Source organism: Lissotriton vulgaris, chromosome 2_1 (assembly GCF_964263255.1).
Source record: "Lissotriton vulgaris chromosome 2_1, aLisVul1.2, whole genome shotgun sequence".
NCBI lineage: Eukaryota > Metazoa > Chordata > Amphibia > Caudata > Salamandridae > Lissotriton > Lissotriton vulgaris.
Genome location: NC_141687.1, coordinates 1,082,974,127 through 1,082,997,124, shown reverse-complemented (window position 1 = coordinate 1,082,997,124; position 22,998 = coordinate 1,082,974,127).

The following is a 22,998-nucleotide window of genomic DNA, read 5'->3' as shown; positions in this document are numbered from 1 at the left end:
TTTGGAGTATAGACTTGCAGATGATAACCGATCTGAGTATTCATATGCTCCAATTTCTCGATGCGATAACATCTTCAAACTGAAATCGTATCATTTCCTACTTAGAGTCTTCTGGTGAGAAATCTCTTCCCGAATTTCTTACAATTCCATCTTTTCTGATTTTGTAATATAGGACGTTGCATATAGAGCAACAGAAATGCATATTGAATATCCATGTTAGCATTCCACATGGACAAAATAACTGGGTTGTAGTCATTTATGTATTTTGACTTCATTTCTTCGTAAGTTGTAGGTATTTTTTTGAGACTTTCTTGAGATAGTCGCAAAGATGACATAAAATTGTTCCCTCTTCCTTTGCACATTACAGGACGTGGAAATGCAAAATGACATTTTGTGTAGAACTTGTCCTTAGATTTGTACTTTCGTCAACAGTATTTTCCACATCGGTGGCTTTGGAATCGTAACACTTGTGCTCTTAAGTTTTCTTATGTGCTTTTGGGTACATCACACGTTGCATATTGCTCAATATGACTCACATAAAGGATTCTTCTAGATTTGGAGTATAGACTTGCAGATGATAACCGATCTGAGCATTCATATGCTCCAATTTCTCGATGCGATAACATCTTCAAACTGAAACTGTCTAATTTCTTAGTTAGAGTCTTCTCGTGAGAAATCTCTTACCACATTTCTTTCAATTCCGTCTTTTCTGATTTTGTAATATAGAATGTTATATATCGAGCAACAACAATGGAATTGTCCGCAACATATTGAATATCCATGTTAGCATTCCACATGGACAAAATAACTGGGTTGTAGTCATTTATGTATTTTGACTCTTCATTTCTTCTTAAGTTGTAGGTATTTTATGGAGACTTTCTTGTGATAGTATGTCGTAAAGATTACCTAATGCTGTTCACTCTTCCTTTGGACATTACAGGACGTGGAAATGCAAAACAACATTTGGTGTAGAACTTGTTCTTAGATTTGTACTTTCGTCAACAGTATTTTCCACTTCGGTGGCTTTGGAATCGTAACACTTGTGCTCTTAAGTTGTTTTCTTATGTGCTTTTGGGTACATCACATGTTGCATATTGCTCAATAAAACTCAAAACAGTATCATCTGTATCTGTTCCAAATTTGGGAGCGTCCTTAATCCATAACAGCATATGTATATGAGCAGCACCTCTTGCTTGATACTACTTTCTCCAAAAGAAATCCACAACTTCTCCAAGAGGAGGATTTTTTTTATTGCAGATAAAAGAAATCATAGCCTCAAATCTATGATTGAAATACCTGCATACATTAACAGGATCCAAAGAGCACAATTCTCCAGGTGTCTTGTATTCAATATTTTTTATATTGGAATTTGCCTCTCGAAGAAATTCTAGCAAATCATCCCAAGCGTTCTCAGCACAGCTTAGGGTAAGGAACCATGTTGGAGTTCCTAAATTCTGTGGCATACATTTCAGTTCTCCATGATGACGGTACCAATATTCATTAGTCCCACGCTGACATGCCGTTAAATTAATGAGCTGAGATTCTAGATGATCATCTCTCTGGTGCACTGAATCCATAAAATCTTTTGCAGATACATTTTGCAGATGTATTCCAGTTTTTAGAATATGATTGACTGCATATGAAAGTACAGACAAGTCACTTTCAAACAAAAGATGAAATATATAAGGGATACATAGTCGAAATCTTGGATCTTCTGCATATAATCTTGTTGTTTGATATTCAGATGCAGAAATCTGCACAGGACGTTCATCATATCATCCTCCTTTTCCAGTTGGGAACAACTGTGGAAAACAACGAGCTTCCAATCTTTCTTCCCATATACTCATGGGACTTCCTTTTGCTTTTTTCATTTGGAACAAATCAATAGTGTTCCCCATCACTTCTTTTGAATCAAGTGGATGCACAGTGTAATGTTCATAGATTTCTTCACATCTTAATATATCCACTTTTTCAATTTGCCACTTGACGTTTCAGTATCTTCTTCTAAAACTATTTCTTCTTCTCCCATATAAACATTATTATAGTATATATTGTTCTTTATCAAATACAATGTTGCCTTTTGCACTTTCCTAACATCCACTAACTCCTGCCAGATTGTCTTACTCTTAGTAGGCACGCCATTAACAAGAATAGCCAGTGGTTCACTCTCTACACTCTCTACACCAATAGTTTCAATATTTTTCTTTAAATCTAACGGTAAATACACAACTCTTCCTTTTAATCCTCTTTGTAAATCTGAAGGACGCAATTTACCTGTTTTAGGCTCCATACGAACAATAGCCTGAAACGGGTACACACATTGAATGAGAATAGACTCATACGTGTCTAAATCTATCAGTTCTGGAGGAATAGCAACCAACTCTAGGTTATTATGAACAGCTCTAGCGGGCATTTTATTCTTATCTAAAATGTTATTAAAACATTTACAAATACCCTGATCAGAACCCAAATCAAAACAATTTTCTACCAACAAATAAGTTGCAAAATTCTTTCCAGTTATCATTATTTTCTTTCTCACTTTTTAAATACAAATCAACACTCGTAGTCTGATATTTGCAGTGAGTTCGGCAACAACAAATACAAGAAACATTTGGCCTTTCACCTGAAATCACCTTAAACTTTGTGAATTAATTTTCAAAAATGTTTGTACAACTATGTTCAACATTCTCTACACATTTTCTTCTATTAATGTCTGAGTTTCTTCACTCTCTTCTTTAGGAACAAAGTAACAAAACCCAATATCATCACAAACCTGTTTCACATCTGATACTGACCCTCGCAAAAGAGCACTGTTCAACTCATTTAACTTTAGTGCTGGACTTTTTGCATAATACAATCTTCTCACTAACTTCCGCATTTGAGTATGATGTACTGCCAACATCTTAAAATGATGAAAAACACTTTGACATACTTTCCTAGAAAGACAAGCCAGAGAATGACCTTGAAAACCAGTATGTTTTCTCACTCTTCAAGTGTCCAGTCCTTGCAACACCTTAATCTTTTGTTTAAAACTTTTTTTTACAATATGCTTGTAAGAAATTGCATAATTTATCAATAGATTCTTGTCGTAAACTACAAATACTACTACAATCCCAAGTGTAGACCGGGGCTTTAGGACGTCTGCCTAGAACTTCATCAGCTATCACTTCTTCTGCATTTCTAGGAACAATTTGCTCTTTCTCAATTGGACAACCATTTCTAACCTCATAAGCTCAACCACTGGTGTCAACTGCATGCAACAAATCATTGCTCTGTAAATAACTCTCTTCATTAAAAAAAAGGCTCAGAACTTGAAGTGTGTTTCCATACCCCTAAGAAAATATGACAAAAATTACTTCTGTTAATTACTCTTTTCCTCTTACTTTTGTCCTTCATTAAATGGATTGGTTTATCTAGTGATTGAATTCTCTTTAATACTAAAATGAATAGCTTCCTCTTCACTTCAAAAGCCTTTTCAACAAAGGATTCAATATGCTTCTTCTTTTTATAAAATAGTGTTCTCTTTCTACATTCCTTTGTATGTTTCAGTAAATTATGGACTACTCTGTTGTAAAATATTTTTTTGCACATTTCTTTATATTGATTTTCTCTTCTTTTACTATAAGTTGTATCTTTTGTATGTACATTGCCTTTTTTTCCTTTCATAATCTTTGCACTTTTTTTGTGTTTGGAACATTTTCACTGCATTGCACATTTCCATTTATTTTTCTGAATCTAGTAATATTTTTTATGAAATCCTTTGTGGTCTTACCAGAAATGTTTCTCTTTTTAGACACAGTATGTTAGACTTTCAATACTTGTGGTTGAGTCTTTTTCAAGTAACTATCCTTCTTCTGAGCTTTTCTTCCTCTTTTTTTCTCCAGCATAATAACTTTTTTTCAATGATGATAAACAGTATCTGTAAAAAATAATCATAAATAAGTATTTATTAATAACTTTAAAAATATACTTTTTTATTACTATACAAACACATTCCATATAAATTCTAACTGAGAAATTTGAGGTCTAAAGCACAACTGTGAAGTTGGTAACAGCAGTACAATCATAGTACATAACAGTTTGAAGCACTCCATAACACTAAAACCTGAAGCACTTTATGAGTACATGCATATTAAAAAAATGATCAGAATACTATAAGGAGAGACAGTGAGTGAATTCATAATTGGTTCACTTTTACTTTGGTAAATAGATTACTACATGGCACATAAACAGTCACTATCATTTAGCAACAGTACAGATTTAGAGTTTAGAGTACTGCAGTGGTGTTTGTGTAGTGGAGAGGGTCGTTGTGGAGTACTGTTCCAGGGTAGTGCAGTGGTGTTTGAGTTGTGTAGGAGGTCATGTTGGGGTTGTGTTTTAGTGTTTAGGTTAGTGCAGTGGTGAATGGGTAATGTAGGGGGTCTTGCTGGAGGTAGATTTAGTGTTTACGGTTGTACAATGTTGTTTATGTAGTGTAAGGGATTGTGCTGAATTACTCTTTTAGGGTAGTACAGTAGTGTTTCAGTAGTGTAAGAGGTCATGCTGGGGTAGGTTTAAGGTTTAGGGAAGTGCAATGGTATTTGGGTAGTGTAGGGGGTCGTGCTGGAGTAGTGTTTTAGGGTTTAGGGTACTGCAGTAGTGAATGGGTAGTGTAGGTGATCGTGCTGGAGGTAGATTGAGGGTTTAGGGTAGTGCACTGGTCTTTGTGTAGTGTAGGAAATTGTGCTGGGGTAGTGTCACTGCAAGAGTACATGTATTTATATGTCTGCAAACAAATAAACCAACCAAATCAGTCTCTCAATTTTCCCAAATGGACACTGACTCACAGTGTGATTCTAGACAGATAACAATATTTCTTATAAATGCAGTAGTAGGGTAGTATAGTGGTGTTTGGGTAGTGTACGGGGTCATGCTGTGATAGATTTAAGCTTTAGGCTAGTGCAATGGTGTTTGGGTAGTGTAGGGTGCCATGCTGGGGTACTGTTCTAGCATAGTGCAGTGGTGTTTATGTAATGTACGGGTTCATGCTAGGGATAGTGTTTTAGGGTTTACGGTAGTATAGTGGTGTTTGTGTAGTGTAGGGGTATGTGCTATGGTAGTGTTCTAGGAAAGTACAGTGGGGTTGGGGTAGTGTAGGATGTGCTGGGGTAAATTTAAGGTTTGGTGTAGTGCAATGGTGTTTGAGTAGTGTAGGCGGTTGTGCTGCAGTAGTGTTTTAGGGTTTAGGGTACTGCAGTGGTGAATGGTTAATGTAGGTGATCGGGCTGGAGGTAGATTTAGGGTTTATGGTAGTGCACTGGTCTTTGTGTAGTATAAGGAATCATGCTAAGGATAGTGTCACTGCAAAAGTACATGTATTTATATGTCTGCAAACACATAAACCAACCAAATCATTGTCTCTCAATTTCCCCAAATGGACATTGACCCACAGTGTGATTCTAGACAAATAACAATATTTCCTATAAATGGAGTAGTTGGATAGTATAGTGGTGTTTGAGTTGTATAGGGGTCGTGCTAGGGTAGGTTTATGGTTTATGATTTTTAATGGTGTTTGGGTAGTGTAGGGGGTCATGCTGGGGTAGTCTTCTAGCATAGTGCAGTGATATTTATGTAAAGTAAGGGGTCATGCTAGGGATAGTGTTTTAGGGTTTAAGATAGCGCAGTGCTGTTTGTGTAGTGTAGGAGGTCATGCTAGGGTAGTGTTCTAGGAAAGTACAGTGGTGTTTGGGTAGTGTAGGCGGTCGTGCTTGAGTAGTGCTTTAGGGTTTAGGGTACTGCAGTAGTGAATGGGTAGTGTAGATTATCATTCTGGAGGTAGATTAAGGGTTTAGGGTAGTGCACTGGTCTTTGTGTAGTATGGGAAATTGTGCTAGGGATAGTGTCACTGCAAGAGTACATGTATTTATATGTCGGCAAACACATAAACCAACAAAATTATTGTCTCTCAATTTTCCCAAATGGACACTGACTCACAGTGTGATTCTAGACAAATAATATGTCTTATAAATTCCCTTAGTAGGGTAGTCTAGTGGTGTTTGAGTAGTGTAAGGGGTCCTGCTCTGATAGATTTAAGCTTTAGGGTAGTGCAATGGTGTTTCAGTAGTGTAGGAGGTCATGCTGGGCTAGTGTTCTAGCATAGTGCAATAGTGTTTATGTACTGTACGGAGTCATGCTAGGGATAGTGTTTTAGGGTTTAAGGTAGTGCAGTGGTGTTTGTGTAGTGTAGGGGGTCATGCTAGGGTAGTGTTCTAGGAAAGTACAGTGGTGCTTGGGTAGTATAGGTGGTTTTGCTGGGGTAGATTTAAAGTTTAGGGTAGTGCAATGGTGTTTGAGTAGTGTAGGCGGTCGTGCTGCAGTAGTGTTTTAGGGTTTAGGGTACTGCAGTGGTGAATGGGGACTGTAGGTGATCGTGCTGGAGGTAGATTAAGGGTTTAGGGTAGTACACTGGTCTTTGTGTAGTATAGGAAATCGTGCTAGGGATAGTGTCACAGCAAAAGTACATGTATTTATAAGTCTGCAAACACATAAACCAACTAAATCATTGTCTCTCAATTTTCCCAAATGGACACTGACTCACAGTGTGATTCTAGACAAATAACAATATTTCTTATAAATGGAGTAGTAGGGTAGTATAGTGATGTTTGGGTAGTGTAAGGGGTCGTGCTAGGGTAGGTTTAAGACTTAGGGTAGTGCAATGGTGTTTGGGTAGTGCAGGAGGTCGTACTGAGATAGTGTTCTAAGGTAGTACAGTGGTGTTAAGGTAGTGTAAGAGGTTATGCTGTTGTAGATTTAACATTTAGGATAGTGGAATGGTGTTTGGGTACTGTAGGGGGGTCATGCTGGGATAGTGTTATAAGGTAGTGCAGTGGTGTTTATGTAGTGTACAGGGTCATGCTAGGGATACTGTTTTAGAGTTTAAGGTACTGCAGTGGGGTTTGTGTAGTGTAGGGGATTGTGCTGGGGTAGTGTTCTAGGAAAGTACAGTGGTGTTTGGGTAGTGTAGGAGGTCATGCTGGGGTATATTTGAAGTTTAGAGTAGTGCAATGGTATTTGGGAAGTGTAAGAGGTCGTTCTAAGGTATTGCAGTGGTGTTTATGTAGTGTACAGGGTCGTGCTAGTGATAGTGTTTTACAGTTTAAGGTACTGCAGTGGTGTTTGTGTAGTGTAGGGGGTTGTGCTGGAGGTAGATTGAGGGTTTACAGTAGTGCAGTGGTGTTTATGTAGTGTAGGAAATCGTACTGGGGTAGTGTCACTGCAAGAGTACATGTACTTATTTGTCTGCAAAAACATCAAGCATCCATTATATATATTTCAGAACTGCATTTTACTATTAAAGCTAATCTCATTTTGGAAACACATAACCAATGACTACTTTCTAATTCTACCAAAATGTAAGAACACAATACGTTTTTAATCAATTACATGTCAGGAAACACATGAACTACCAAAATGCTTCTCTCAGAGTGATTCCTTTATGCACACAGGCTCACTGTGTTATTTTACTCAAGCAACTCTATCCCTTGCATTTTACCAAAACACATTTACCACTCAACAAGACTGTAGGTGACTCTACACATTGCACAACATGTTCTACTACACATTAGTATAGAGTGCTTCTATAGGAATGATTCCTAAATGTACACAAGACTTACTGTGTGATTCTAGACTAACAACACTATCCGTTGCATTTTACCAAAACGCGTTTCATAGTCTAGAATGAGTACTGCATTTTAATGTAGAAACTTGAGTCATTTTTGCAAATAAATACAAAATAACTGGTTTCTAAATCTACCAAAACATGAGAACAACATAGTTATCTGTTTGCAAACACATAAAATAAACAAATGCTTATCTCTGAATGCTTTCTAAATGCACACACACTCACAATAAAATTCTAGAGAAAGAAAAAGTATTCCCTGCACTTTAGCAGGACAAACACATTATTCTGATTAAAATCAAAATGCACCACATACATTCCCTCACAAATTAATAACTCACCTTCCCAATTGTTTTGTAGAATAAGAAGTATATCAGTCACACAGCAGATTTTCTTATACCGAATTTCTGTTTTCAACACCTCTCACCAGAACCAAAGAATGGCAGAGTTTCCATCTCATTTTGAACACATATACACCTAAAAATCAAATCACATTGGTTCCCGCATTAATTAAAAAAGAAACACACATTTCAATTGGTTACACATTTCAACCCTTTCCAATTGACATAAATTTGAACCCTACCCCCATTCTGCTTTCTGCCTGTTACCATAGAAACACTTCATGGAAGACATAACTGAGCACACAGGTCAAAGCTTCATCACAAAATGTTGCTAATAAAAACAGCAAGTGCGCTTGACTTTTCAATATATCAGCTTATTTTATTTAATATTCCTTTCAGTCAGTTGCAGTTAACCAATAAGAATCATGATTTTAAAAAACAGAGACATGCACCCTAGTTTTCAGTGTAGAATGTTGTCAAACAACCAATCATTTTTTTTTCAACACCGCATCTTATCCACCATTTTTGGAAAATCTTAGGGGCCGATTAGAATGGCAGACAGAAAGCGTCCTGACCGCCAGTCCCGCGGGAATTGACCGTCCGACCGCACCGTGGGGAAACCGGCGGTGCAATTAGGATTCCTCTAAAGCAAAACCCGACCACAGCGGACGGATGTCACCAAAAACCGCCGACCGCGGAGGGAAGCATAGAAAACCCGTCCGCGGAGGAGGGATGCCACCAAAGACCGCCGACCGCGGACGGAACAATTGAAAAAAATGACCGCTGCGGACGGAATGGCCGCGGTAACAGGCCCAACCACCGACAGTGCAGCGGAGGGACCGGCCGCACAATTTGGATAACACCACCAGGGCAACGTAAAGATTCCCCATCCATGACCGTTGCGGAAAATAACATCGACAAATGTAAGTAACAGCGGAAGTGCCAAAGCTAATCCTGCGGCGGTCTGACCGCAAAAAAAAAAAGGCGGCTGCAAGGTACCATGCAATCCAGCAAATCAGGACCCAAACTTACCATGACCACACCCCTCCCCCAATAACCCACATCAAAAACACACCCCCATGGTGGAACACCTCACAGGCAAGGGTCCACACCCACAACATCCCTGACTGCAAGATACCACTGGGACACAGCCACAAAGAAGAAAATAAAAGGAGCCCCTCCCATCCCCACAATCCTTTGCATCACAGCAGAACCGAGAGGAAGAGGCACACAGCAGAGCACAGCACCACATACACAAATAGCCACACAACAACCTGCACATCAACACACACACCTCACCATCCACCACACCACCATACCAACAAACCACACACCTGCACCCCCAACACCCTGCACAGAACACACCATGGCCCACAAGAAACAGCCTAAATTCACAGAGAGTGAGCTGAAAGTCATGGTGGATGAGATTATACGTGTAAACCCAACCTGTTTGGAACCCTTGCACAACAGACCACACTTGCCAACAAAACCATAATGTGGGAAAGGATAGTCACCAGAGTGAACGCATCAGGGGCCGCGCCACGCAACAAAAGAGACATCCAGAGGCGGTGGCACGACCTCAAGGCAAAGGTGAAGTCAATCAGAGCCAAAAACAGCGAGCGGGCCGAGCGTACTGATGCTGGCACTCCCATTCAGCCCATACCATACACTGAATGGGAGGAGAAGGTGCTTGGACTACTGCACCCAGAGAGCCTGGAAGGAATAGCTGAGGGATTGGAGGCTGGTAAGTACCACCTAATGACCATAATCACAATGCCAAGTACTGCCTTGCACAACTGCTAAGATACTCCGCCTATGCCCCACATCATGCATGTTGAGCACATATACATCCAAATGTGTGAATGCCAGGGCCAAAATGCATCCACCATGACAACCCACACACAGAGCAACCACCATTTCCTGGGTCACATGTGGCTAAGCAGCCAGCACTACAACACCCAACAGGCCCCCTTCACCCACAGCCCAGCAAGATGGAGTCCCTCCACCATGTGGTAGCCTCACCAAAGTAACAGGTAGGTAGCCATCTTCACAGGGAGGGGTGTACCTGGGTGAGGGGCCAACACTACAACTCCCAACATGCCCCTTCCACCCACAGCCCAGCAAGATGGAGTCCCTCCACCATGTGCTAGCCTCACCAAAGTAACCGGTAGGTAGCCATCCTCACAGGGAGGGGTGTACCTGGGTAAGGGGCCAGCACTACAACTACCAACAGGCCCCATCCACCCACAGCCCAGCAAGATGGAGTCCCTCCACCATGTTCTAGCAATGCAACCCCTCTCACCAAATTAACAGGTAGGTAGCCATCTTCACAGGGAGGGGTGTACCTGGGTGAGGGGCCAGCACTACAAGTCCCAACATGCCCCCTCCACCCACAGCCCAGCAAGATGGAGTCCCTCCACCATGTGCTAGCAATGCAACCCCTCTCACCAAAGTAACAGGTAGGTAGCCATCTTCACAGGGAGGGGTTTTTCTGGGTGAAGGGCCAGCACTACAACTCCCAACATGCCCCCTCCACCCACAGCCCAGAAAGATGGAGTCCCTCCACCATATGCTAGCCTCACCAAAGTAACAGGTAGGTAGCCATCTTCACAGGGAGGGGTGTACCTGGGTGAGGGGCCAGCACAACAACTCCCAACAGGCTCCCTCTACCCTCAGCCCAGCAAGATGGATTCCCTCCACCATGTTCTAGCAATGCAACCCCTCTCACCAAAGTAACAGGTAGGTAGCCATCTTCACAGGGAGGGGTGTACCTGGGTGAGGGGCCAGCACTACAACTCCCAACATGCCCCTTCCACCCACAGCCCAGCAAGATGGAGTCCCTCCACCATGTGCTAGCAATGCAACCGCTCTCACCAAAGTAACAGGTAGGTAGCCATCTTCACAGGGAGGGGTGTACATGGGTGAGGGGCCAGCAGTACAACTTCCAACATGCCCCCTCCACCCACAGCCCAGCAAGATGGAGTCCCTCCACCATGTGCTAGCAATGCAACCCCTCTCACCAAAGTAACAGGTAGGTAGCCATCTTCACAGGGAGGGGTGTACCTGGGTGAGGGGCCACCACTACAACTCCTAACATGCCCCCTCCACCCACAGCCCAGCAAGATGGAGTCCCTCCACCATGTGCTAGCAATGCAACCCCTCTCACCAAAGTAACAGGTAGGTCGCTATCTTCACAGGGAGGGGTGTACCTGGGTGAGGGGCCAGCACCACAACTCCCAACATGCCCCCTCTACCCACAGCCCAGCAAGATGGAATCCCTCCATCATGTGCTAGCAATGCAACCTCTCTCACCAAAGTAACAGGTAGGTAGCCATCTTCACATGGAGGGGTGTTCCTGGGTGAGGGGCCAGCACAGTATGACATCTAGCCAAGTGACGTATGCCACCCTAACACGTTAAGTTTTGGGGATAGCAGTATTGCATGTTTTTGGGGGGATGCTTGGGGGTGTTCTAGATCTTTGGAGGTGGGTTGAAGGGTCTGGGAGCACTGCTGGGAAGGTCTACCTTTTATTGAAAGTGGTTTAAAGAATATCCATGGTGGAAAAGGGGGGTTTGGGCCTAGTTTCAGAGATCTTTTTGGCACGATTGAAACTTAGGCCTAGTAGTATTGCATGTTTTTGGGGGACTGTTTGGGGGTGTTCTAGATCTTTGGGGTGGGTTGAGGGGTCTGGGAGCACTGCTGGGAAGGTCTAATTTTGATTGCAAGTGGTTTGAAGAAAATCCATGGTGGAAAAGTTTTTTTAGCAGTATTGCATGTTTTTGGGGGGCTGTTTGGGGGTGGGTTGAGGGGTCTGGGGGCACTGCTGGGAAGGTCTAACATTGATTGCAAGTGGTTTGAAGAAAATCCAAGGTGTACCACAACAATGTGATGAGTTTGTCAATCTTGTGCTGCATGACATGACATATCAATTGTCACAACAACCAACCTGTGCAGTACACATCAATGACTCTCTATCCTTTGTACAACAGGTGATCGTGAACTGTCAGGAAATGTCAGCAACCGCCAACACCAGGCATCCCCCTCATACCATGGACTCTCTGGAGCAGATAACCTTGATGCCTCGGATGCTGTGGATGAAGCCAGTACACAGTGTCACCAGTGCCTTCACGGTCCCAGGACATTGCTGTCACCACCACCTTGACGACAACACCAACAGTGGCCCCTGCTGTCAGGACCTGTACTGCCACTACCACCACCACCACTGCAACAAGTCTTCCCTGTGCCACCCTCCCAGACCCATTGGACAATAAAAACACCCTCCACATCCCAGGAGAGCAGGGAGAGTATCCGGGCTAGGACCCAGGTGAGGCAACAGGTTCCGGACAGGAGGGCAGGTGCAAGGGCAGGTGGCCAGCAACACCCACTCAATTGTGGTGCTGAGGCCCTGGATGCCATCAACGGGGTTGTGGACGTATATATGAGCGTGCACAGGCATAGGCACGCCAAGACACACTGGAGCACTTGCAGTTGTTTCAGGTCCATTGACAACAGGTTGGCACAACTGGTGGACATCATGGGGCAGCAAGCAGCGTCTCAGAGGGAGCAGCCTGCAGGCCATATACCTCCTCCGCCTCCCCCCAGTGGCCTGCAGGATGTCATTCCACAAACATTCCCTGAGGCCACATAGAGGGATGTGGCCCCCAAGCAAGCTGCCCCCACAGCAGTCCCCCCTCCGACCAAAATACAGAGGGGACGTCCGAGGAAACAGCCAGGTGAAACCAGTGGCAAAGCACCAGCCAGCCGCCAGACGAGGAGCCAGCACTGACTTCACCATACCCTGAGCCTGTGATTCACTCTGCTGACTATCCTCCCCCACACCGCCAGGCGATCGCATATATCTGTTGTACTGGGTTCCCACAACAATGTGGGTTCTACACGATGTTCCCATCCTCCATGACTTTCAATCTGCTGATCCCCACCCCCCATCTTGTAAATATGCACTCCACCAACACTGCCATCATTGTAAATAAACACCCTTGAAACACTCATGTCTGTGTGTACTCCATGTTCTAATCACAGGGTGTACAATGATGTAAACGTTACCATGTACAAGGAGCAATGCCTGTCTGTACCCATGGTGAAAATGAAGCGACCTAGGGAGAACAAGAGAACAACATACACATGTCAGAAGACTGCATCACAGCCTTCACACCGCACCTAATTTTACGGCTGTGCTATCTATCCACTCCACAATTTGCACCAGTCACAACATACCCATTTGTGAGCCGTGCATGACTACCATGTACCACACACATTTGCAACCAGCACGGAGCCAACCACAGGCAGCAGTCACAAAACACATCCAGACATCATCACCAACACCCCTCCTGCATACCATGTCAACACCGTACGTTGACACCCACCTTCAAGGGAAGTAGCGTTGAATGAGCTGAGATCTCTGGTCCACACCTTCCTCCTCTCCACTATCATCATCACTGGACACGGGCAGGATAGCTCTGCAGGGTCTAGGATCAGGGGGATCCCCTTGCACAGGGTCAGGTTGTGGAGCATGCAGCAGGCAACCACGATTTTGCAGACCTTTGCGGGTGAGTAAGCCAGGGCCCCTCCGGTCTTGTCAAGGCAGCGGAACCTTGACTTCAGCAATCCACCACCCGACGTGTCCTGCCATGTGCCACATTATATCGCTGTTCGCCTGGGGTAGTGGGATTCCGTACTGGGCTCAACAACCATGGGCGGTTCGGATACGCAGAGTCACCTATGGGAGAGGTGGAGAGGCACATCCAACATTACCACTGTGGTGGGGGTCAGCAGGGCACACATACAAAACAGTGTTTGACACTGACAACTCACCAACAAGCCAGCCACGTTACAGATGCATATTCACCATCAGTCGTGGCACAATGCTGCTCCGCAGGATGTGGGAGTCATGTGCAGAGCCTGGAAATCTGGCACACACATGCAAGATGATCTGATTGGCCTCGCACACCACTTGGACGTTGATAGAGTGGTAATGCTTTCTATTACGATAAATGTGTTCACATGCCTGTCGTGGAACCAGACCAATATGTGTGCCATCAATGGCACCCACCACATGTGGAATCCGACCCAGAGCGTAGAAATCAGCCTTCACAGCTCGCAATTCCGCTGCCCCTGGAAAATGGATATATTCATCCTTAAACAGCATCATGGCTGCCAGGACATTACGCAGTACCACACTAAACATGGGTTGGGACATCCCCCTGCTGTACCAATTGTGTGCTGGAAAGTGCCAGTAGCGAAGAAATTAAGTTCCGCCATCACCTCGGCCGTTGGTGTGATTGCCCCAGGATATTCCCTGCGTGGCTGCAGGTGGGGCTCCAGTTGGGCAACCAGGATCTGCAATGTGGGACGGTCCAAGCGGAATCTGTGTATCACCTCGTCGTCCACAATGTCCTCCAGCACAGTGTATGGACGGTGCACATTCGGAGCCCTCCTAGGATAGTAGCACATGTCAATTGTAAACACAAAACAGCTGTACCACATTTGTGATCATGACAGACACAGCAATAACCATGACTGACATCACCAGTGATGGTACGACAGACTACATGTGGGTTGGCCCTGGCACACAAAATTGGCACACCTGTAGACTTGCCACACATTGACATCCCCACAATGACGTCATGCACAAAGGCACATTTCCACAAGTAGCACAGGCAGCCTTGATGTGCAACATACACCTCATGTGTGGATCTGCGTCCCTACAGGCCCCAATCTTTGTGCTGCACCATGCCAATACATAAATACACAGTCCATGAGGTCATGCACCTCTGACTAGACTTTTATAGGCTGGACAAGGACACATGAGAGGGCAATCCATCAAGCATACATCACACAGCAACAAATTCATAGTGCATCCATCACATCATCACATTTTGTTGTACAGACCATTCACAGACTCACATGTAACACAATCTGCAGGTCCATGGTAACACTGACCTGTGTAAATGTTAACCAACAACCCATGTCACATGTGAGCCACCACATCACTACATTGTCATAGTTGTGCACTGGCCTGGCATGTGCACTCAGCACTGGTCTGGGTGGGTAACTTGCAATGTTTGCACTGCCCTGTTGCATGATCATGGTGGCCAATGGACACCCTTGGACAGCGCCCTCACCACAGCAGGATGTGTAGGCAGGTACCATGTACCTGCTCAGTCACCCATGTCCCCTTGCCAACACGGAATGTGTGCCTGACCATGCAGTAATTGGCCTCGCGCTGGCAGTGCACGCCTGCCGCACATACAAAACTTGCATTCACCCTCCACGAATGCGTTTCCCATTGGCTGTTGAATAGGGTGCCATGGCGGGGACACACCGGCGCGGTCATGCGTGCGCTGCCGCTAGGGTGCATCTTTCAAATGGCGATGGCGGTTCACGCATACCACGGGGGCTGGGCAGGCTTTCAGCAACATTTAAATCTACATTGTGAATTGGCAGTTGGAATGTCCCTCCATGCAGATAGCGGTACCCACCGCCGTTCCCCGGCGGTGACTCACCTCCCATGCCCATTCAGTCCAGGGGCCCGCCATGCAGATAGCGGTACCTACCGCCGTTCCGCCCATTCCCATGCCCATTCGGTCTAGGGGCCCGCCATGCAGATAGCGGTACCCACCGCCGTTCCCCGGCGGTGACTCACCACCCATTCCCATGCCCATTCAGTCCAGGGGCCCACCATGCAGATAGCAGTACCCACCCGCGGTGACTCACTGCCGTGGAACAGCAGTGGGTACCGCTATCCGCATGGTGGATCCCTGGACTTAATGGGCATGGGAGGTGACTCACCGCCATCGAACGGCCTTGGGTACTGTTATCTGCATGGCGGGCCCCTATACTGAATGGGCATGGGCGGTGACTCACCGCCATGGAACAGCGGTGGGTACCGCTATCTGCAAGGCGGGCTCCTTGACTGAATGGGCATGGGTGGTGTGGGTACCGCTATCTGCATGGTGGGCCCCTAGACTGAATGGGCATGGGCATGGGTGGTGACTCACCGCCGTGGAACAGCGGTGGGTACCGCTATCTGCATGGCGGGCCCCTAGACTGAATGGGCATGGGCGGTGACTCGGTGGGTACCGCTATCTGCATGGTGGGCACCTGGACTGAATTTGCATGGGCATGGGCGGTGACTCACCGCCAGGTAATGCCGGTGGGTGCCGCTATGTGACTGAATGGGGGGATACCAACTGCCATTGCCACTTGCACAATAAAATGTATCTGTTAGCCTGCCCCACCCCCACAGAATGCGTGCTCCGCCATTGCGATGCCAGCGAGTGATGATTTTCAAATGATGCACCATCGCGGTAGCGCGCACATGCGGTTGGCGGTGTGTGACCGTGATGGTCCTTGCACATGCAGCCAATGGATACAGGTACCGCGGGACGCGTAAGCGAATTTCAAAAATGCGGAAGCCGTGCACCACCACAGCGGGGCCAGTAATTGGCTCATTTTGAATGAGGCAGCCCGGGAACACCAATTGCTGCAGACGTTTGCCACTAATATCAGCTCAGGCCCCTATAAATGTGTGAGTCTGAGCACCACACATCCTCAGCTTCCAGCCACTGCTGCCTGCACCCACCACCTCTACCTGCTGCTGCTGCCGCCAACTCCACCAACTGCTGCTGTTGTGCCAGTGTCCTGAACCTTGCCATGCCGGGAGTTGGACAGATCCGGTCCCATCCCTTCAGTGCAGAGGAGCTGGAGGTCCTTGTCGACGGTGTGCTCAGCCACTACGGCTCTACGGTGCCCCAGGACAGGTGGTAAGTGCAGTGGGGGACATGTTGGTGTGCATGAAGTGGTCCCTGACTCCTGGTGTCTGCAATCTGGGCGGTGTTCTGTGGGAGGCAATGTGGGTATGCCCCAGCAGGCCAGGCGCGCTGTGATGTATTCCTGGTTCTGTCACTGACTGATTGACCTCTATGCAGCGCAGTGTTATCTTTGAGGGGTCACAAACATGACATGTGTAGTCTTGTGGCTGTGCTGGGTCACGACCGATCACAGCTATCTTGTGGGTGTGTGCCTCACCTGCTTTCCATGATGGACTAAGGCCATATTGTCCTGTCAGTCACATATGTTGTACTGTGCATGGCTGCTGACAGATACCTGTACCTTCTATCTGTCTGAACAGCCAACTGTTCACTGACTTGCCCCTTCTTGTCTCCCATTATGATAGGTCAAGCTGCACCATCGCAAGGCCGTGTGGAGGACCATAGCACATGATGTACGGGCAGTGGGGGTGTGCAACAGATGACACACACACTGCCACAAGCGGTGGGACGACATCTGCAGGCTCAGCAAGAATGTGGCGGAGATGACACTGGGGTTGATTGACCGATCAGGCTGGCTTGCACAACGTACCATGACTCCTCTAATGCTACGTATCATAGCTATGACACATGCTGACCTGTCCGCACGGTAGAGAGGGGAGCAGCAGCAAACTAGCGGTGAGCACACTGAATGGGTTTGTGACTTGGGAGCTCCTGCATGTATTGCTGGTCAGACACAGTAGTGACATCCAAGGTGTATATGGTGTGCTGCCATTGCATGTTGGTGGCATTAGCGGAGTGAGAGTTAGCATCCATGTCAGCCAGCTGGACATACCAGATGTATTGTAGTGCAGGGGCTCAGGACATGCCATTCATGTCTGTGGTCACATGGCATCACATGTGTGGTGGGCTAAATGCACTTTCCCTGTTTGGTTCATGTACATGTGTCACAGGGCCCACTAATTCTTTGACATGAGGATGTCTGGGAGGGGTGGTTCATGTGCAGGATGGGTGCGACATGTTGTCCAGCAGTCAAGGAAGTTTGGTTTTTGTTATTTGTAGTTAGTGAGTGTGGCACTTAGGTATACCTCTGATCTCTCTCTTTCAGCTTTGGACTAAGGCACTGACAGACAAACGACGGAGGGAAGTGGTGGCAATGCATCCGGATCAGAGACCACACAAACACAGTGAGATGGAAGAGAACAGCCCCGGAGAGGGGGACAGGACTATCCCTGAGGACTCACATGTAGAGACACCATCATCCTCATCTTCAGACAGCGGCGGTGAGTCAGCACTGTTGGTAGACACAGGGAGTGGACAATCTACACCTTCAATCAGTACACAGCACACTGGGCCCACACTGTCACCAACTGCAAAAAGTACTGCTTGTGATCGCAAGAGTAGGGAGAGCAGAGTGGCCTTTGGTGCAGGCACCGCTGCCCCTGCCACTGTGACACAAACTGCCCTGAGTGCTGAGGCGGTTGATCTGCTACGACAGTTGTGTGTAGGGCAAACAAACATGATAAATGCATTCCTGGACCACGATAGGAAGTTGGGGCAGGTGGTAGCATTCATGGAGGGGATGCATGGTGATGTTGCTGGTCTCCACAGGACAGTACAGTCCTTATCCAAAACAGTGTCTGCAGCCATTCAACAGTCACATGGACAAGGTTCTACTTCAGTTCCCCCATCCACACCACTTACTCCACTTACTGTCTCAGGGGAGAGTGACACTTCTAAACGTGCATCATTTTCAGAGTTTTGGACTAGAAGCAGGCACAGGCAGCAAGGCAGGCAACGGAGGCCACAGACACCATCCCCTGGGAAAGGGAAATCTTTCACAGAACACGACATCAGCTACCCTGGAGATGACACACAGGACCCTCAAGGGGTGAAGGGGGGCACAGATTCAAGGGACACACAGGAATCCCCCTCAAAAGGTACTCACAAGGGCAAGGCACATCTCATGGACAAGGCACAGACCTCCCAAGGACAGGGCACCTCCCAAGGACAGGGTACCTCCCAAGGACAGGGCACCTCCCAAGGACCAGGCCCCTACAAAGGACAGGGCACCTCCCACGGATAAGGCACATTCCAAAGACAGGACACTTCCTAAGGCCAACGCGTCTCCCACGGCCAAGGCTACTCCCTGGGAGCAGGCACCTCCCAGGGCCAAGGCGTCTCCCATGGACAGGACATCCACCAAGGACAGACATCCATCACCCATGCGTACCCTGATGCTGGTGTTGGTGAAGGAGCGCAAACCACATGTGTCAGAGGTGGAGGCCCCCCATACCTCTACTCCCATCCACACCCCGGTGAAGCAGAGGAAGGAGTATACTGTCCCTGCAGCCCCCAGTCTTGCTGGAAGAGCTAGGGGAGGCCTCATATTTCTCTTTTCATTAAAACTTAAAGGGACATTAAGAATAGATGAAATTGCCTCATCAAACATCTTAATAGTGAAAAGGGAAATCACTCCCACTCGGAGAACCATTTTTATAAATTTTTATAATTCATGGAACAGGGAGAATGGCAATAACAATATTGCTACCCTGGAATCCTTTTTACTTACCGTCAGTCAAAATAAACATACTAATTCTGAGCTCGTCCTTTTGGGCGATTTTAACATTCATCCTTGTAGTGACCTGTGTGGCATAAGTAATTACGAGGGGTCGGCTGGGTCAGAGGCTCCCCATTTTGAGCATACAAAAGCTGGAGAGGAGCTAGAAGACTTTTTAGCCAATTTCAATCTGTCTGAGCCAACTTCTTCGGAAGGGGGGACTAGAACAATTACTTACAAGGGCTCGGAACCCGGTACCATCATTGATTATATATTCTTGTCCCCAGGCATTTTATGCAGGGTTACCTCCTACAGAACAATCACCCCTCCATACAGCGACCATAACCCTGTTGCACTCGAGGTGCCCTGGGGAGACTCCAAGGGCTCTATGCCTTGACAGGCTAAGCCAAGGTCTGTTTTACGCTTGGTGGATCAGGGGAGAAGGCTAAAGTGGGCAAATGTGGTACCCAAAAATTTCTATGATGAGCTCCTCCCAAAAATAGAGGGCCATATGGTGATTTGTCGGGACACCATGGCCCCGGATCACGACATACTAGGGGCCTTTGAAGCAATTTGTAGTCAAATATCGTCTGACTTGACGACGAGAAAAGCAGGGCACCAATAATCATTGTCGCTGGTTTGACTCGAACTGCTCCAAGGCAATACACCGAGGGACAAGGTGGTCATTACCGTCTTAAGGAAGGAGTACAAACAAGCACTTAAAGTTAGGAAAGATGACATCAAGAAAGCTGCTTGGGAGAATTTACTTTGCTCGGATGTCCTGCGGGACAGCAGACAATTTTGAGCTATAATTAATCAGCCTTTTTTTTCCGACTCGGCTAACACCAATATGGATTGTGTCATCTCGGATGACAGATGGCTGGGCCACTTTAGAGCAGTGTATGAAGACATGACCACAGATAGTGATGTGAATCAATTGTTAGCCCTCAAGGTTGGTCCTATGTGTTTTAACCAGACCGAGGTGGAGAAAGCCATTCTAGCCACAACAAAGAACAAAGCCCCAAGCCCGGATGGGGTCCCTGCAGATTTTTATAAACATTCGCCTAAGCTCTGAGCTAGGGTCCTAGCTAATGTTTTCAATGCTGCAAATGATAACCCACGGCCCACTACTTGGGCCACCTCTATCATAGTTCCAATCTTTAAGAAGGGCCAGCGTGACGACCCTGGGTGCTATAGGCCCATATCCCTTCTAGACTCTGCAATTAAGATCTTAGGCAGAGTCCTCTTGGACAAACTGAAGGATAGTATTGAGAGCTGTGGTGGGTTATCCAATATCCAGTATGGATTTAGAGAGAAGAGAGGCACTTTGGAGCAGTGCTCCAACTTGCACCTGCTGATCTCTAAATACACGATAGCTAAGGAGGGGTCATTATTTTTGGCATTCATGGACCTCTCCTCAGCTTTCGACTTGGTGAACAGGGCTAAACTGTGGGCCATCCTTCTAAAGATCGGGATTGACGGGGCACTGGTTAAGTTCATGCCGTCTCTCCATCAGGAGCTGTTCGCCGCAGTCAGAGTCACTAATGAGGGAAGGTGCACGAATCGTTTTAAATCTATGCGAGGGGTGTGACAGGGCTGTATTCTGGCCCCCCCTCCTCTTCACTATTTACATTAACGGTCTGGATAGGCACTTGGAAGAGGTGGAAGGGGACGTTCCGCGTGTAGGAGAGGTAAAGATCCCTGCTCTCCTGTACGCGGACGACGCAGTCCTCATAGCCCGAACTGGTATCGGTCTCCAGCGTCTGTTGGATGCGTTCGGAGTTTTCATGGATCAACTGGACTTAAAGGTAAACGTGAACAAATCACACACGATGGTGGTCGGATACCACAGAAATAGGGGTAAATTAAAAACCTTCAAGTGCAAGGGCGAAGTGGTTTCTAGAGTGGCAGTTTTCCCCTACCTGAGGGTGCTCTTCCACGAAAGGGGCTCGTGGGGCCCCAAGGTTAGGGCAAAAAGTCTATCTGTCGCCAGGTCCTCTGCGGCCCTCTTGGGTTTCTCAAAAAAGGTTGGGGGCTAGACCGATGGAGGCCCTGCTGAAGGTCTTTAACACCAAATGCATTCCATTAGCAATGTACGGTTCACCCCTTTGGGGCTATGTAGATCTCGAACCAATTCAGAGGGCAGAAAACAGGTTCCTATGCTCCCTTTTGTACGTCCCCCAGTCCACCCCAACCTTTTCTATCCATGCGGAGGTGGGTCTGGTTCATGTTACGGACAAGCTCAATCTGGCACCCTTAATATTCTGGCTAAAGACTTGGCTCAATAAGGAATTAACTCTCAACCATGCAATAATGAATGATGTTATGTCCCTAGATCATTCTAAAAAAGTTCCATGGCTGGATTATTTGAGGACGTCTTTTGAACTATTGGGTCATCCTGAACTTTTCACATCTCCATCATGCATTAGGAAAGAGGATGTAGACTCGACTAAAAAGCATTTTATGATGAGGGCAAGACTAGGCTGCGGGGAAAGGGAATTGCAGAAATCTACATTTAGATCACATTATCTGTATGTTAATTCCACCTCGCTTGAGCCTTACCTCAGTATTATTACCAGGCCATTCCACAGGTATTTATTGACCAAGTTCAGATTCAATTTGATTCATTTTTACTTGGGTAGTTATCAGTCATGGGTCAAACCAGAATTAGCCCCACCTTGCATCTGTGATAATTTTTCAAACCAAGATACCATGCATTTTGTCATGTTTTGCGGCTTGTTTTTAGAGATACGGAAAAAATACATGTTGCCAATATTAAGGGAGGCAGGCTTCCTTCAAGTGAGGCCAGCACTACTTTACCTCTAGTCACTGTGCAACACTCGTATTATATTTTGCTTGGCATATTATCTAGTGGCGGCGTCTAGAATTAGATCACGTAAAGCATCACTGAGTGCATTGTAAGAAGTTTTTATTAATTGCACACTCCACGTAGCTTATCTTTAGACCCAATGTATTGATTATAACCCAATGTACTGATTACAATGTTAGTGTAATATATGGTTTTATATGTACATAAATGTTTTTATATCTTTTTATGATTTTAATGTAATCGAATAAAGTATTTTGTCTGACTGACTGAGCGAGTATACTGTTGTTGCATCCCCCATTACACATGATGCAGAGGGCAGAAGGCAGGGCCAGAGCAAGCGTCAAGCAGGTTCCAGCATGTCCCCAGAGAGCAGACCCCCACATGCACATAATCCACCTTTGATGGGTGATGTTTCAGATAAGCCCGCACCACTTAACAGTCCAGTCATATCCAGGGTGCCCTTCCGAATCCCAAAGAAACGATGACACACACCGGTAACACCTGACCACCCCAATGTCGCTCCCGTACAGCTGTCCCCAGCTCCCAGACCCACTGTGCCTCCTGGCCCATATAGCCCTGTGGCTCATCATTTCAGTGGTCCTAGTGGGTCAGCTGCAGTTCACTCTCATGTGTCAGATAGTGGCACTGTGTCTGTTGTTCGCTGTCATGCCTCATGTAGTAGCACTGTGTCAGTTGTGCCCTCTCCTGTTTCAGGTACTGCCACTGTGTGTGTCCTCCAATCTCATGTCTCAGATGCTGGCATGGTATTTGTTGGTCAGTGTCCATGGACAGGTCCTGCCAGTGTGTCAGGGTCTATTGCT